Source organism: Nyctereutes procyonoides, unplaced genomic scaffold, assembly GCF_905146905.1.
Source record: "Nyctereutes procyonoides isolate TBG_1078 unplaced genomic scaffold, NYPRO_anot_genome, whole genome shotgun sequence".
NCBI lineage: Eukaryota > Metazoa > Chordata > Mammalia > Carnivora > Canidae > Nyctereutes > Nyctereutes procyonoides.
In genome coordinates this window covers 42,634,684-42,651,584 of record NW_026575046.1, presented here as the reverse complement: position 1 = coordinate 42,651,584, position 16,901 = coordinate 42,634,684, and positions in this window count along the sequence as shown.

The window sequence follows — 16,901 nt, the reverse complement described above, 5'->3', positions numbered from 1 at the left end:
GAATTCTCAGAAACAGTGAATTTGTCTTTTTTGGAAAAAGATTCTTTGCAGTATCTCGAGACAAAATCTTAAGTATCTTGAGACAAAATCATTCTGAATTATCTAGGTGAATTCTAAATCTAATGACAATTATTTTATAATAGACACTTGCAGGGGAGAATTGACAGAAGAGGAGGAGGCAATGCGACCCCAGAAGCAGAGACTAGAGAGATATAGCCACAAGCCAAGAAATGTTTGGAGTACCAGAAACTGGAAGACACAAAGAAAGAAATCTCTGCTAGAGCCTTCAGAGAAAGACAGTTCTATTGACCCCTTGATTTCAAACTTCCAGCTTCCAGAATTGTGAGGTAATAAATTTCTGTTTTAAGCCGAGTTTATGTTTATTCTTTCCTTCTTCCTTCCTTCTCTGTGTTTACTCTGCTAGAAGTTAATGAGTACAATTTTCTTGGTATCCCTTGAGTGTACTTTTGAAGGTATCTACTGTCGGAAAAGAATTTGTTTCCCCTTCAAGATCCTTCTAGTTAGGGCAGCCCAGGTGGCTCCTGGAGACCCAGGATCGAGTCCCACGTCAGGCTCCCTGCATGGAGCCTGCTTCTCCCTCTGTCTGTGTCTTTGCTTCTGTGTGTGTGTGTGTGTATGTGTGTGTGTGTGTCATGAATAAATAAATAAAATCTTAAAAAAAAAGATCCTCCTAGTTAGACTAAGAAGCAAACTGATATGAGACAGATTAACAGGAGAAAATCATATTTAATAGCATCTGCATGGGGGAGTCCACATAAAAATGGGAATTCCAAAGACAGTCAAGCAAAACAAGGGATATGTGTTATTCTGAACTAAGGGAGAAAGGAATAGGGGCCTGGGACTTCAAAGGGAAAGAATATAATCTAGAATGTAGATTATAGAAGAATGAAAAAGAACAGAAGTTTGGTAAACAAATGTTTTTTGAGCCACTCATTAACAATGGGACAAAGAGAGGACTTTGATTAAATAGGTCTTGCTAGGTTCATCCTTGTATACCGTACCTAGTTCTTGTCATAATGAAGATATCTAACAGTGATAGTACTCTTCCTAGAGCAGGTTCTTTATCTAAATTTTTTAGATTTAGACCTAAATCTCCATTTGAGAGGGAGATAAGGAGCCTTAGCTGAATCTGCTGTGTTTTGATGGCTTTATAAATCAAAATAGACTCAATTGCCAAAGTGGCCTATTTTGGGGGTGACCTGCTTTGGACCTTATATATCACTTAAAAAATAATTTCAGTTTCATTTGCCCTGCCTTGCTGCAGGACAAAGAGTTAGTTTCCTGAAGTCAAAAACAAGCAAACAAACAAACAAACAAAAACAACACAACAAATGAACAAACAACAGAAACAGACTCATAACTACAGACAAGAAACTGGTGGTTGTCAGAGGGGAGGGGAGTTGGGGAAAGGGCAAAATAAGTGAAGGGAATTAAAACGTATAAACTTCCACTTATTAGACAAGTCATAAATTTAACAATAAAAATATAACATGGAAGATGTCAATAATATCATAATTATGTTATATGCTGACAGATGGTAATTACACTTATCCTGGTGAGCATTACAAGAAAATTATCAAATTTCTATATTGTGCACCTGAAACTAATTTAACATTATATGTCAACTATTTTTCAGTAATAACATTCTTCCAAAAAAGATTTAGTTCTCTGAAATGAGCACTGCTTTAGGCATTTTGCTTTAGATTAAATCTATTCAATCCTCATGAATCTGGTTTGAGATTTATGATATTTATTACATGTTTGGTAGAGAGGGCTCATAAAGGTGTCTGTTACCTTGTGCAAGCCCAGCAATACATTAATAATATATGCTGTCACTTCCATTTCCAAGAAAGATCTAGATGTTTTATTATAAAAGGACTTCTCTGATTATCTCATCTGCCATATTATTAGAATACATCTATATACTACTTTTCTATTATTTCACTTACCTATGTTAGGGAAATAATTTTATTTTATATTCTACAGCTCTAAACTATTGATGTAACTCTACTAGTACACTTCCTACACCCACATTTTAATGTGTAAAAAAAGTCTATATCCCTTGAAGTTCAATATTTTGACATTATATACTATGTTATGATGGATCTATTTTTTCTTAGAATGAAAGGAAATGATGAAGGAAAGACTATGGTTTGTTCAGAATTGTAGACTCAAATTCATATTAATGCAGGGATAAAAATGTTAATTAGTGAGTAAAATGGGCCTAGCATTAACGTGGCCTAGGCATATTTTTTCTATAGCAGGAGAACTAAGTATCACATTTCAATCAATTGTTGCTGTTGGTCTAATTATTAGTACGATTTTGTCAGTCTTCTCACTATTTTTTTAGGATTGACTGTATTTCTTATTTTGTTTTAGAAAGTCTCACTGTCTGTAAACATCAAGAAAATAAAAGATAATTTCATGTATTTAAAAATGCTATGTTGACCAAATAAAACAAAAAAAAAAAAAACCCTGGGGATTTGACTTAGACTGTAGTTAAACATTATTTATGTTTAATTTAAAATTTTAGAACTTTGAAGATCCTTAGACATCATCTGTGCATCTTACACATTTCACATACAACATAGTTCAGCTAGGTTGAAAGATTTCAAGTCGATTTGGAGTCAAAATTCTTTCTAGTATCTTGGAATACTAACACCTTACCCTTTCAAAGTTTCAGGATACAGTTTAGCAGAGCAAGTAAAATTTGAGATAACTACTTAAATCTTTCCATCACCACAATGTTTTTAGAATTTTTTGTTTGTACCACATACTGTGCCATTTACTTTAAGTATAGCACAATAGTTAGAGTGTATAATAGATCTGTCTGCTGCAAAGTGTTGGTTCATAAAAAATAGAAAGTATAAAAGTAAAATTTATAATTCCAATAATAACTATAAGATATCATGTATTACTGGCAAGCCTGAAGTAAATAGTTTTCATTACTGAAGACCCTTGGCAACACCAAACATGTCTACAACAGCTAGTTATTTTCATTTCACGAAATTTATCAGGTCTTAAGATAAGCAAAATTTCTCTTAAAATACCTCTAAATCTTTTTGATGGCTAAGTAATATTCCATTATATATATATATATATATATTATTAATATGTATATATTTACATATAAACATACCACATCTTCTTTATTCATCATTTGATAGACATTTGGCTTTCCATAATTAGCTATTGTTGATAATGCTGCTATAAACCTTGGCACACATGCACCTCTTTGAATTAGTATTTTGTATCCTTTGGGTAAATACCTAGTAGTGCAATTGCTGGGTTGTAGGGGAGTTCTATTTTTAATTTTTTGAGGAACCTCCATACTGTTTTCCAGAGTGCATTGGAAACTGGAGTGCACACTGCTCCAGTTTGCATTGCAAACCGTAAAAGACTCTTAACTACAGAGAACAAACTGAGGGTTGATGGAGGGGAGGTGGGGGTGAGGATGGGCTAAACAGGTGATGGGCATTAAGGATGGCATTTTTGTTGAGTAGTGGGTCTTATATGTAAGTGTTGAATAACTTAATTCTACTCCTGAAACCAAAATTACACTATATGTTTTGTTTAAGATTCTATTTATTCATGAAGTCCACAGAGAGAGAGAGAGAGGCAGAGACATAGGCAAAGGGAGAAGCAGGCTCCATGCAGGGAGCCTGACGTGGGTCTCAATCTAGGAGATCCTGGATCATGCCCTGAGCTGAAGGCAGATGCTCAACTGCTGAGCCACCCACGTGTCCCAATTATACTATACGTTAACTAACTAGAATTTAAATAAAATTTTGGGAAAAAAACCTTCTAAATCATCTACTAGAATCTGAAATACAAAAATCACACTGGTTGATTTTATAATCTACATGAATTGTAATTGGTGATTAAGATTTGAAAGAACACATACTACTCAATAGCATAAAAAGCCCAAACAATCTAATTAAAAGATTAGCACAAGAAGCTAACAGGCATTTTCTCAAAGACATACAAATGGCCAACAGGTACATGAAAAGATCCACAACATCACTAATTATCAGGGAACTACAAAACCACAATGAAATATCACCTCACACCTGTTAGAATTGCAATCCTCAGAAAGACAAGAGATAATTAGTGTTGGAATGAGTGTGGAAAAAAAGTGAACCCCTGTGTAATGTTGGTGGGAATGTAAATTGGCACAGCCAGAATGGGAAATAATATGGATATCCCTCAAAAAATTAAAACTACAACTTTCATTGATTCAACACTTCCACTTCTGAGTATTTATCCATAGAGAATGAAAGCAGTGTATCAAAGAGCTATCTACACACCCATGTTCAATGCAGCATTATTCACAATGCGAAAGATATGAAAACAAACCAAGTGTCCATCAACAGATGACTTGATAAAGAAGATGTGATATATACACACATGCACACACACATAGACATACACACAATGGGATATTATTCAGTCATGAAAAAGAAGAAAATCCAGCCATTTGCAACAACAGAGATAGATCCTGAGGCATTATGCTAAGTGAAATAAGCCAGATCAAAAAAAGCAAACACTGCATGGTATCACTCATATGTAAAATCTTAGAAAAGAGAAAAAAAAGAAAAGAAAACAAGACAAGGAAAGAACATCATAGAAATAGAGTAGAAAAGTTTTTGTCAGGGGCTGGGGAGTGAGGAAAATAAGGAGAGGTTGGAAAAAACACACAAATGTTCAGTTATAAGATGAATAGTTTTAATGATCTGATGTAAAACATTGTTAACACAGTATTATACAACTGAAATTTTCTGAGAGTAAAACTTAAACATTCTCACAGAAAAAATATACATATATATGAGATGATGAATGTATTAATTAGAGGGAATGTTTTCACAATGTATCAAATCATCACAATGTATACTTTAAATATCTTACAATTTTATTTCTCAATGATACCTCAATAAAGCTGAAAAAATATTTGAATATTCATTTATTTAATAGGTCTTCTTTAGCAACAATGGGCAAGACACAATAGTAGGCTCAATTAGGAGAATAAAAAGAGGGAAACATCATGATCTGGTGAAAGAATAATGAACTATAACCTAGGAAATCAAGATTCAGCTTTTATATTGCTCCTAGATTTGGATTGTTCTTAGATTCTTAACTGAACAATTAATGACACAGATTTCAAGGTTCTCACCTATCAAATGGGGATAATTAATGATTTCTGTTGCTATGTGTTTGAATCACATAATGAATACAGTAGCCAGCCTCATATAGAGAAAGTGATCAACAAATGTTAGGTACAATTACAAAAAGTTCTTTTTTCCCCTAAAAATTTTACTTATTTATTTGAGAGAGAGAAGAGAACACAAGCAGGGTGAGTCGCAGAGGGAGAGGCTTCCAGCTGAGCAGGGAGCCAGACATGGTGCTCAATCCGAGGTCTCTGGGATCATGATCTGAGCTGAAGGCAGATGCTTCCCTGACTGAGCCACCCAGGTGTGCCCCAAAAGTTCTTTATGAATGTTCCCTCATTTGTATTTTATAACAGTACCATATGATGGTACTATGATATTATGATTTTACAGACAAGAAAACTGAGGCTTAGAGAGATGCATTAATTGTCTCAAGAGGTAGCCTAATGGGTTTGAACCTTGCCTAATTCCAGATTCCATATATTTTTTTTAAAAAAAAAACTACTATGAACTCTGGTTACAAAGCAAAATGTATAAAAGATTTTTAAATGCCAAATAGCACTGATGATAAGTGACATCAAGGATTTGAAGTGCTGAGAGGTAGAATTTTGAAGAGGAGAAAAAGATTGAAGTATTTTGGTTTAATAACAGAGGGTAATATCACAAATCAGGGAATGTGTCAGGTTGTAGTTTGCAAAAATGACCTTGGCAAAATCACCAGTTTGGGAGTTGCCATGCTCTCCCAGAACTTTGACATTCCCTATCAAGAGGTGAATTATATTTCTCTTCTTCTGGAAACTCACTGTATCTTTGTGACTGCTTTAACAAAATAAAAAGAAAAGTAAAACTATTAGAAGCTTTCCCTTCACATATGTGTTACATGGTCTGTTAGCATTCTCCACAGAAATAGAAACAATAGGATGTATAGATAAATAGAAAAATTTATTTTACAGGACTGGCTCATTATTATGGAAGCTGACAAGTCTGAAATTTGCAAGGCAGGCTGGAGAACCAGAGAAGAATGGAGGAAGGTTGTAATCTTGAATTCAAGACATTTGGATAAAGAATTCCTGCTTCCTCAGGGGACCTTGATTTTTTTTTTTCTTTTAAGACCTTCAGCTGATGGAAGAGGGCCGTCCTCATTACAGAGGGGTAATCTCCTTTACATAAACAGCACTGACTTAAATGTTAATCGTATCTAAAATTACTTTCAAGGAAACATCTAGACTTGTGTTTCACCAAACAAGTGGGTACCATAGTCTAGCCAAATTGACACATAAAATTAACTCTCACAGGAGTTAAGTAAATATGTCAACAGAACTATGTAACAAAAACCAACTTGGGACTTTTGGCAATTAAAGAATTTGGCTGAATCCAAATGTTGCCATTACTGCTTTGGTCATTGAGGTTCAATGCATTCCATTTGTATCTGTTTTTGAAAAGTTATGCTGATATATACTGAACAAAATCAGTGAGTGAGTAGCCCTATATTTAAAGGATAATCACGGCAAAATATATTGCAACTAAGAATTTCCTTTAAAGCAGTTCCTAGGAAATAAAGTCATCAACCCTAACCCTAAGACTTGCCAGGAAAATGCTACAGTAATATTAGGATATTGTCTTGTTGTCTAATTTTGAATATAGTTTGTCTTTGGATGGTAGGAAAGTCAATGTTTAAAAAAAGAGCTTTGAAAAGACTACTGAAGTCTTGAAGTAGTTTCCTGGAAAATGACATAGTCACAATGAATTTGGAATCTATTGCCACAGACCTGACTTTGCCTATATGAGATGTGTTGTCTTGGGCAAATTATTTTATTTCTCTGAGCATAAGAGTTCTCATTTGTAGGAGGAAGTGATTCAACTCTCTACCTCCCTGGGTTATTATAAGGTTTAAATGAGATTATATAGACAAAGAGCTTAACACAGTACCTGGGATAAAGTAAGTGTTCAATAAGTACCAAATACTAATAAAAATACAGATTAATGACACAGGTAGGCAGCTTTCAGGAACACTATCTGTTGAAATTCTGGAATTAAATAGCCTCTATGAGAACCTGACAGATATATGAAGGTAATATAGATCTTCCTCATCCATTTCAAAATCACTACAGAGTGCTAGCACTCTTCTAGATCCCAGGAATTTGTTGGTGATTAAAAAAAGACACATTAACTTTCACGAGCTTACAATTTAGTGAATAAAAAACGATAATAAGAAAATGTGAGCATGGGAATGCATATTATGATAAGTGCTATGTAAAAGCTAGCAAGTTTGAGCAGTTCTACCTAGATAGGGTGGTAAAAATAAAAGTACAAAATAAGCAAAGCCCTTGCCATATAGGACCTCACAGGCAATGACGAAAACTATGGATTTTCTAATAAGTACAAAAGAAAGTCATTTTATGATTTTCAGCAGGGTAGCAACATTATCTAATTTATATTTTAAATGATTTCTTTGGTTTCATGTGTATAAAAAGAGCTTCATAAGAGGGATAAGAAGCTAGGAAAACCAATAAGGGAAGACAGATGCAATAAAAACAGAAAATATGTGTAAAAAATGGAGATCAGGAGAAATGATTTGAGAAATGTTTCTAAGTTATAAATCATAAGAGTGTTCACAAATTAGGTACGGGGTAGGGGCAGTTAAGACAAAAGAAAATGAAGAATGATTCTAGTTTACTCTAGACACTTGAGGAGATGTTCATGACAAACAGATATAAATAAGACATAATAAAACTGGTTTTTCTTTTTGGGAGATTTAGTAATTAAGAGTTTTTGGAAACATTTCAATTTTGAGTGCTAAGACAGCCAAGTAGAAACACAAAGGAGATAGATATCTAAAGCACATGAGAAGGGCTTATATCTTACGTTGAACTTCTAATTCTTCAGCATACACTGGGTATGTAAGGTCAGAGAAGCTGGAGACAAAAAGAAGAAAAAAAAGTAGAGGCATGGGGTGTTTCTCAAGGTTCTCATAACCAGTCACCACAAATTGGGCAGCTTAAAATAGATGCTTATTCTCTTATAATTTCAGAGACCAGAAGGCAAAAGTGAAGGTGTTGGCAGGGTCGTGGTCTCTCTGAAGGCCTCAAGGGCATCCATTTCTTGCCCCTTTTTACCTTCTGGTGGCCCCTGACATTCATTGGTTCATGGCAGTGTAACTTCAATCTCTGCCTCTTTCTTCCTGTGTGTGTGTGTGTGTGTGTGTGTGTGTGTGTTTTCCTCACTGTCTTAAATCTCCCTCTCTATTCCCTTATAGGGACAATAGTAATTAAATTTAGCATCCACCCTATTTCTGGGACAATATCAACCTGAAATTCCTACCTTAATTACACTGCAAAGACCATATTTCCAAAGAACTTCATGTTTGCAGGTACTAAAGGTTAGACATTGGACAAATCATTTTGGTGGCCCTGTTCAATCTACCAGAAGGGGTTAAGCCATATAGGCATTCTAGAATTAAAAGTTTGGGTAGAGGAAGGAAGAGGAGTCTGAAAAAGACATTAAGATGTTGCTTTCAGAGGAAAGGAAAATGAGGGAGTAGGGGTGCCACAAAAGCCAAGACCAACAAATGTGTCAAGGAGAATGTGGTCAGATTGAATGGACCATTGCTCTGTTATGAATAGTAATTAAGAAAATCCATGCAAAACACACAGCGTAGAGCCTTTTAAGTACTCAAGTACTGTTGTTGTTTTCACTGCTATTGAATAGAAAGGCCCTAATTTTCTAGAAAAGCATTTTAACCCAGCATTGAAAATTATTCTAGTGGAACTGTCCTGTTATTTGGTTAAGTGATGGATGTTTAAAGGAACTTTAAAAAATGGTCATACTGAATAATGTAATTTTTATCATCTGCACAGAAAAAAAATAGAGAATTTAATTGAAAATCCATTTTAGGATACTCTCAATTAATATTTTAGCTTGCTCAAATTTACAATACATTTTTTCAAATAGATCAAATAATGCCTTGACGTGTTAGTAGAAAATTTCTGCAGCAATAAATAGAATCTGGATTTTGAAGAAGTATTTGAGGAATTACAATTTAAATTATTTTCTAAAATGTTTCTAGCATACATGAAATATATATTAAAATGTAGAAATATTGAAGTTTATATATTTCAAGGGTTTTGCCTCCTATTGGGGTTATTTCAAATTTTGATTCTGTGTATAGGATTTCAAACTCATTCTGTTGCTAAAACTCTTAGAAATGTCTCAAGAGCTTATAGATATAGGATATCAGAATATAAACAGATTTTTACTAAATATCTTAAAATAGACCAGAATTTATTATAATATTGAACTTATTCTATTTCCAATACTTAAAATTTGATGTTAAGATACACTCATTTATCAGCTTGCCACTTGAGCAACTTATAGAACTTAGGCAAAACCAATGAATGAAGTTCCTAAACAAGAGCCTTAGAAGTACAATGGATCGTGATACACACACGGACACACACATACATGTACATACATAAGAGAGAAAGAGAGGGAGAGACAGAAAGAGGAGGGGGAAGGGAGGAAATGGTTCACAGGTGGTGGTGGTTTCCATACTTTTTGGATCGTGCTTACTAGAAGTATTTTGTGCATATATACCAAACATTTTCTATATTTATTTAAAATATGTATAACAACTTCCAAAATATAATCTTTAAAGGATGAGGTGAAAATTAATAAAAATTATAAAGTTCAATGATTAACACATTTGAACTATGTTCACCTGATTTTGGAGAAAATTTACTTCAAGGCATTAGAGGAGTAGTTGGCCTATGATAGAAGTTAAGACGGAGGGCTTGAAAGCCAGGTGGCATGATTTCAAATTGTGGCTCTACCTACCAGTTAGTCTGTGAATATTAGACAGATGTAAGATATTCTGAGATTGCTGGGTAACCTTCTTCTGTAAACCCAGTTCACTCCCACATCTTCCTACATATGGTGTAACACTAGGAGTAGTCATTAAATTAGAATGTATTTCTAGCTTAGGATAGGTGTCCCTCCATAACAGACGGAAGTACGTACCCTTACAGGATGATAAAATCATCAAAGTCTGTTTGGGATTTATTCTCTTTCACACTGAATGCTTTGCATTTACTTCCTAATCTGTCCTAAGCAGACCAAGATGGTTGATCAGCAACCGTGAAAGGGGGAAAAAAACAGCTAAATTGCTAACACATTGTGTCTAGAATACTTAGAATTCCTCTAGAGCAGTTTTCTAAATAAATTCAAGCTTTTATTTTTACAGTCACTAAATACAAAACAATGTGTGAGAAAGTGAGAAATTATAAGGGTAAATGAAATCCTTGCTACTCAATATGTGTGTCTTTAGACACAGTATCAGCATCAAGGAGCTTGATAGAAATGTAAGATTTTAGGCATCAACCCAGAATTAGTGGATTGATATATAATTTTCATAATATCTGTTGGGTATTCCCAAGCACATAAGATTTGGGGAAGCACTGACATAGAATAACAAATGACTGTCCCCCATTAATCCCTCCCCTTATCTCAGTTCTGATAATGCATTAAAATCATCTGTAGCTTTTATACTTGACCTCACCTAAGAATAGTCAGGTTTTGGAGGGTCATCTGGATGTTTTAAGAATTACATGAATGAAACTACTGAACTCTACATCTGAAACTGGTATACTATGCGTTAACTAATTGAATTTAAATAAAATAAGCAAAAAAAAATGAAAATTCCATGAATGTTTCTGATTTATAATAAAAGCAAAGATCTCCAATTTAGAATAGGCGATTATTTTCTTTAACCCAGTTACCTTAGACTTCTCTACCATACACAGTATTATTCCAATTTATTACAATGACTTAAGCTAGGAGTTGTTATACTGCAGTATTAGAACTATTATGGAAGGTTTGCAAAAGTACTGAGTTCCATCTCCCATCTCCACAGGTATTGATTCATGGGACTGGATTTGTATTTCTAATAATTTCCATGGTGATACTAATATTCTGGTCTAGGGACCACACTCCGAAAACCAGTAACTTGGTGACCTGTGAACTTAAAGTTTCTAGGTTTAAACTGTATCACTCCCATCTGCTAGATCTATGGTCTTGGGAGAGCTACTTTAATTCTTCTACTTTTGTTCCTGTATCTGTAACATGGGAATAATTTTGGTATAATAAAAGAATACTTAATGTTATGTACTTTGGCCACTGAACAATCTTATTCCTTAAGACACTAGACCTAAGAACTGTACTTTAAGAAAAAGATTCAAAGACCAATTGGAGATGACAAATATTACTTATAGCTTCTCTCATTTTCTGTGAACTCAAGCCTCACTAATTTATGAAAGGCCCTGAGAAGTCCTGCAGTATAGAAATCTGCTTAACTTAATATTTTACGTATTTTACTCCTTGGAAATTAATGCTATTTGGAGTGTGCTTTGAAAAGCATTGGCATAGACAGTTAACTTTCTTTTAAAATGGAATGCTGTGCATTGATTTATCAACTCTAAAAAATACTCCCACAAACTAATCAGTATTTCACTGTAAAGGCAGTGCACTATCTGATAAGCAATCTTTTGAGAATGGATGAAAGAATGTCACCCAACTGAAGTGGGGTTAAGAACAACAGACAGAAGACAATGTTCTATTTCCGTACACAAGACTAAGTGAAAAATGCTCTAACCAGATCTCTTGTAAAGTCCAGATAATGGTGCTATAACTCATTGTCTGAAGTTTGATAAGCCACAGAAATGATTCCCAAGACCTTAAGCCTCAAATATATTATAAATATATCTCCAATTGATAAGACTGTTTTTATTAGATTCCAAGGTAACAAAGGGCTTAGAGATAACCTATTATTTATGGATTTCTTAATAAATAACTTCATTTCAAACTACCATTTTGCTTTCTTCTTAGGTGAACTCACTCAGATCCGTGGCTGTAAACCCATCTATAGATTGATGATTCATCAATTTACAAAACTATGACTTGTTTTGTGAACTCAATTCATATATCTAGCCACTGATTTTTTTTATCTCTAATTGGATGTCTAGTAGAATCTCAAATTTAAGTTGTTCAAACTTGAAATCCTAGTTCATGTGAACCCTACCCCTCCCATGCTCCCCAAATCAATTTCTTTCACAGTCTTTTCTAACTTGGGAAATAGCCAAGTCTGTGCCACCACTTCCTTGGGCCAAAAGCCTTGGTATCATCCTTGATTCTTCCTTCTCACACCTCACATTCAAATTGTCATCACCAGCTAGATCTCCTTCTAGACATATACCCAGAATCAAGCTTCATCTAATTACTCTCACCGCTACCACCTAGTCAAAAAACCACCAGCATCTATTGCCTAGGCTACCAGTATTTCCATACTGGTCTCTCTGCTGTCTATCCTGGGAACCCAACAATCTAGTCTCATAGAACAGGCAGAAAAATTATTTTAAAAGGCAAACCTGGTCACAAATTTTCTTGCTTGTTAAAAACTCTCCCACCTTCCTCTGAGTAAAATCGAAAAGTCTTGTTATAACCTGTAAGGTACTATATGTTCTTCCTCCCTCCTACCTCCATCCTGGACACTCACTGTGCCTATTGCTTTCTGAATTCTTCCTGAAAAACACCAGGTATATTTCCATTTCAATGACTTTGCATGTTCTATTCCAGTGCCAGAGACATTCTTTCCCCAGTTATAGTGACATGGCTCACTCCTGGACTTTGCTTAGGTCTTTGCTCAACACTGATGATCAAATAAGACTTCCACAAATATTCTTTCTGAGCTAAAAATCATTTCATTATCTGTTCTTAACCCTCATAGCCGTTAGCACTGTCTGACCTATACATTTATATGGTTGTTACTTATTTTCTCCTGCTAGCATACAATATCCACAACCACTTGCTCTCTTTATACCCAGAATCTAGAGCAGAAATTAGCACAGAATATGCATCAGTAAATATGTATTGGATGAATGGGTGAAGCATCTAATGTACTTATGCCTCTAGGTCAAATTGTCATGTCACCTATACTTAAATTTTCACCAAACCATCATCTACCCACGTAAGAGATATTACTATGATTTAATTACTGCTCTAAGCTTAGTACTCTCACTGGATCACTTGAGATCTCAATGCAATTGAAACTTTTCCAATTGTTACTCTTTCCTGTATAACATGTTCTTCTTTGGGTTTAGAAATTGATTATACTCCCTTTTCTTAAATATACTCTGGTCATGGGATGTGATGCAGGAGGCAAGGATATTGTCTGAGATGCAGCTTCTGTTTAGGACACTAACTTCTTACATCTTTCCTTCTACCTTTTTTCTCTTTAATTCCTTGTGGAACCCTTGACATTGTGCTCAATTTTGTGACCAAGGAACTAGTCACACACACACTGGTTAGGATAGTAAAAAACAAAATCCCAGAGAACAACAACAACAAAAAAAAAACCTGCATGTTTCTATAATAATTATTTTAAAACATAGGTTACTATATATTGCGATAATTTGTGTTCAAGTATCTTCCAGATTTATTGAGTTTGGCTCCCCTTAACTTGAAGCCTCTTAAAAGGTGGCTGGTATAAAAATCTTGATACATGATTAAAGAGTAGGGAAACTGTATAAGCTGAAGCTAAAAATAGGCAAGTCTTGTTTTATTCTGACATTTCAGCCAGCAGCTCCAGCTCTCTTCTGGGAAAACAAGTATCAAATAGGAGGACAGTGGCTCTATTCCTTGTTTATAATCTACAGGGAACTGCTGATGGTTGGCAACACTTGAACAATTTAAAAAGCCCGACCTCTATGTTCTAAAAACATTTCAGTGAATATGTAAAAGTCTCCATGAGGACTTCACTGTTTGGAAACATAATGGTAAAATTTTGATTGAGGCTCAGTATTGATTAACCTCTTTAAAGTGCTGGCAGTGACATTTCTGCCATTAAGCTGTTTGTCCATGCACTTAATATTGGGAAAACTGAACACCAGAGCTCAAGGGCTTAATAAGAAAGAGTCCCTTTGTCTTTTTTCACATTCAACCTTTTGCAGAATACAGTTTCTGCAATATTCATTCCAGTGGCTATCAAAAGTGCCTATGTGGCCCAGGAGCAACAGGAAGCCCTTGAAAAGAATCCTGAAAGAAGAGACAAGAGACCAAATTTCCTTTTTTTCCACTTCTAACGTTTACCTGCTGCTTCATAAATCACTTGAGTGCTCAGTGATTTCATTTCTTATCTGTATAATGTGAAAGATTAAGTCTGTATCCTACCTCTCAAAGATATTTGCTAAGAACGACAAAGTTAGCATTGCCTCATGACTTGAGATAGTCTAAAATAGACATTTCAGCTGTGACCTCGGCATAAAGAAAGATTCATTCCCACATCTTGTATTCCCCAGCTCAAAACAGATCTCCTGAGAAGTCCCCATCTCCCACCCCTACTTATGTAAAGATAAAAAGAGACCAATCCTCCAACTTTGTAGTAGAGATGGTGGTAAGAGTGTAAAAAGTGGAAAAAGTGTTTTTCAGCGATCTCCCTAGAATCACAGATCTTAGTAAGAAATGACTTTAGCAAGTTGTTAGCATTTCCATTTATATTTGAAGCAATTGAAACCCAGAAGAGTTAAATATTCCACCTAAAATTATAATGTAATTAAGTGTTAGAAATGAAATACCAGCATCAATACAGGCTAATTCTACTTCACTCTCTTTTATCATGTTTCTGTGTAACGTTTTTCTTATGGTCTGAGGCCTTGCATTCAATGCCCACCCCCCCTTGGTACCTTCATCTACAGACAAATACAACATGAAACCATTGTAAATAAATATATAAACTTTAATAAATTTTGGCCAAAGATAATCCAAGGCTTAAGGTTTTAAATCTCATCTTCAAATGTTCATATCCCATATTTTTATTTTGCTAGTTATAATCAAAAAAGTTTTAAACTGTAAACTCAGACAACATTGTTTAAGAAATAAGTTATATTAATTCTCAAAAATCAACTGCAATGGAAAAGATATGTATAAACTTTTGAGAGAAGATAGGAACTGAAATAAGAGCGAGCACAGGGAAAGCTTCCTGAGGATGCTAATCACAGTCTGTGTGTTAATGAAGATACTTTTTTTTTTTAAATGAAGATACTCTTTAACACATATTAACTTTGTGAAAATTCTTATCATTTTTGGACTTTTCTGTATATATTTTATTTATTAAATATTTTTAAATTTGCGTAACATTCTCTGCTTAAAATTTAAGATTAGAAATGAGTGAGTGCAAGGAATATATTTTTCCCTGAAACCAGTGTGGTTTTTTGTGTAATTAGCACTCAACAAAGTCCATCTCTTTAAATTTTGCAAACTGCATTTTTAGGGTCTTTTAAGTTCGGAGAGTCAGCTATTTTAAATAGACTTAAAAGAGCAGAATATTCATCTCCAAATGATCTTTCTTAGATATGACATAGATAAAGTATCAGAGGCATTTTGTCTGTGGACAGCACCTTAAACAGCACTTTTCCCCCTTGTTGGTAGAGGTAGGAAAGCTTCATATTGCCCTAGGGGGATAAATTCACAGGCTGCTAATCAGGACTGGTTTTGTGTGATATGGACATCTGTCTAACAAGCGTAGAGGAAGACTGCCATGCCTTTGACAACAAGGAGACAACTGAACAGCCTTTAGATAGTAATGATTTCTGTCAAGTTAACCTACCACAAACAGCTGGCAAGTGACTTAGAGTTGAAAGGTTCCATTGCCCACCTTTAATCCTCTAAGCTATCTGGTGTTCTCCTCCTCTTTTGACAAATATGATGCTTCATTCCTTATTGATGCAAGACAGTACATAGGGCACCTTTATTTAAATCTGTAGTGATCCAGGTGAGCAAGCATTGAGAAATTACTGTAGATACATTCAAGCTAAGGGATTAATTTACACTACAAATTTTTTTTCTTCAAATCCCATATCAAATAGGCAGCTCATGAAAAGAAAAAAAAAAAGGCGTATCGTGAAGAAAAAAACTACTACTAAAACCGGGGAATGTTTACAAGCAATTCCCAAATCTAGAGATCATTTAGTTTTCTTGAATACATGAATATTTTATAAACTGGTAATATCAGGGCTTTCTATCCTTAAATATCTGTCCAAAATGTTTTATGTCATCTGTTGGTAAATGATTTTAACATTCACTTTTCACCTGATATATCTTCCCGCTCATACAATTCATTTCAGAGGCATAACTTGTTTTCTTTGCTAAGATTTCATTTCCTCCCATCTCAGAATTTGATGAAATCTATTTCTTAGTTCCTCGTCTTCCAGTGAAAGCTGACAACAAGTATCAGACCAAATGTAGCTGTCCCATATGAAGTAATTTATTTCTGTCAAATATTAGACATTATTTTTTTCTTGACATAAGATGACTGATATTGTTCTGTGAGTTCCCAGAGGTGCAGCTTAACCACTTAAGGACTGAGACTTATTTTAAAAAAATGTATTCCACTCAGAGAATTAGGTTTTGATTTAGGGAGTTAGAAAGCAAGCAGACAGAGTTATGAAGAGGGGTAACAGTAAGAGTTAAAAAATAACAACTTAAAATTAATACCATCTTAGGCCAAAAGCAGTTATAGGGCAATTCTGGCTTTAAAGGACATTTAAATTATTTGTCCATTTGATATTGTGTCTGAGACATGGTTGTTCTCACAAGTGTGCATTCAGCAACAGGAAGGCAGATCTCATTCTGGCCAACCCAAGGCAATACTTACAATTAGTAATCTTT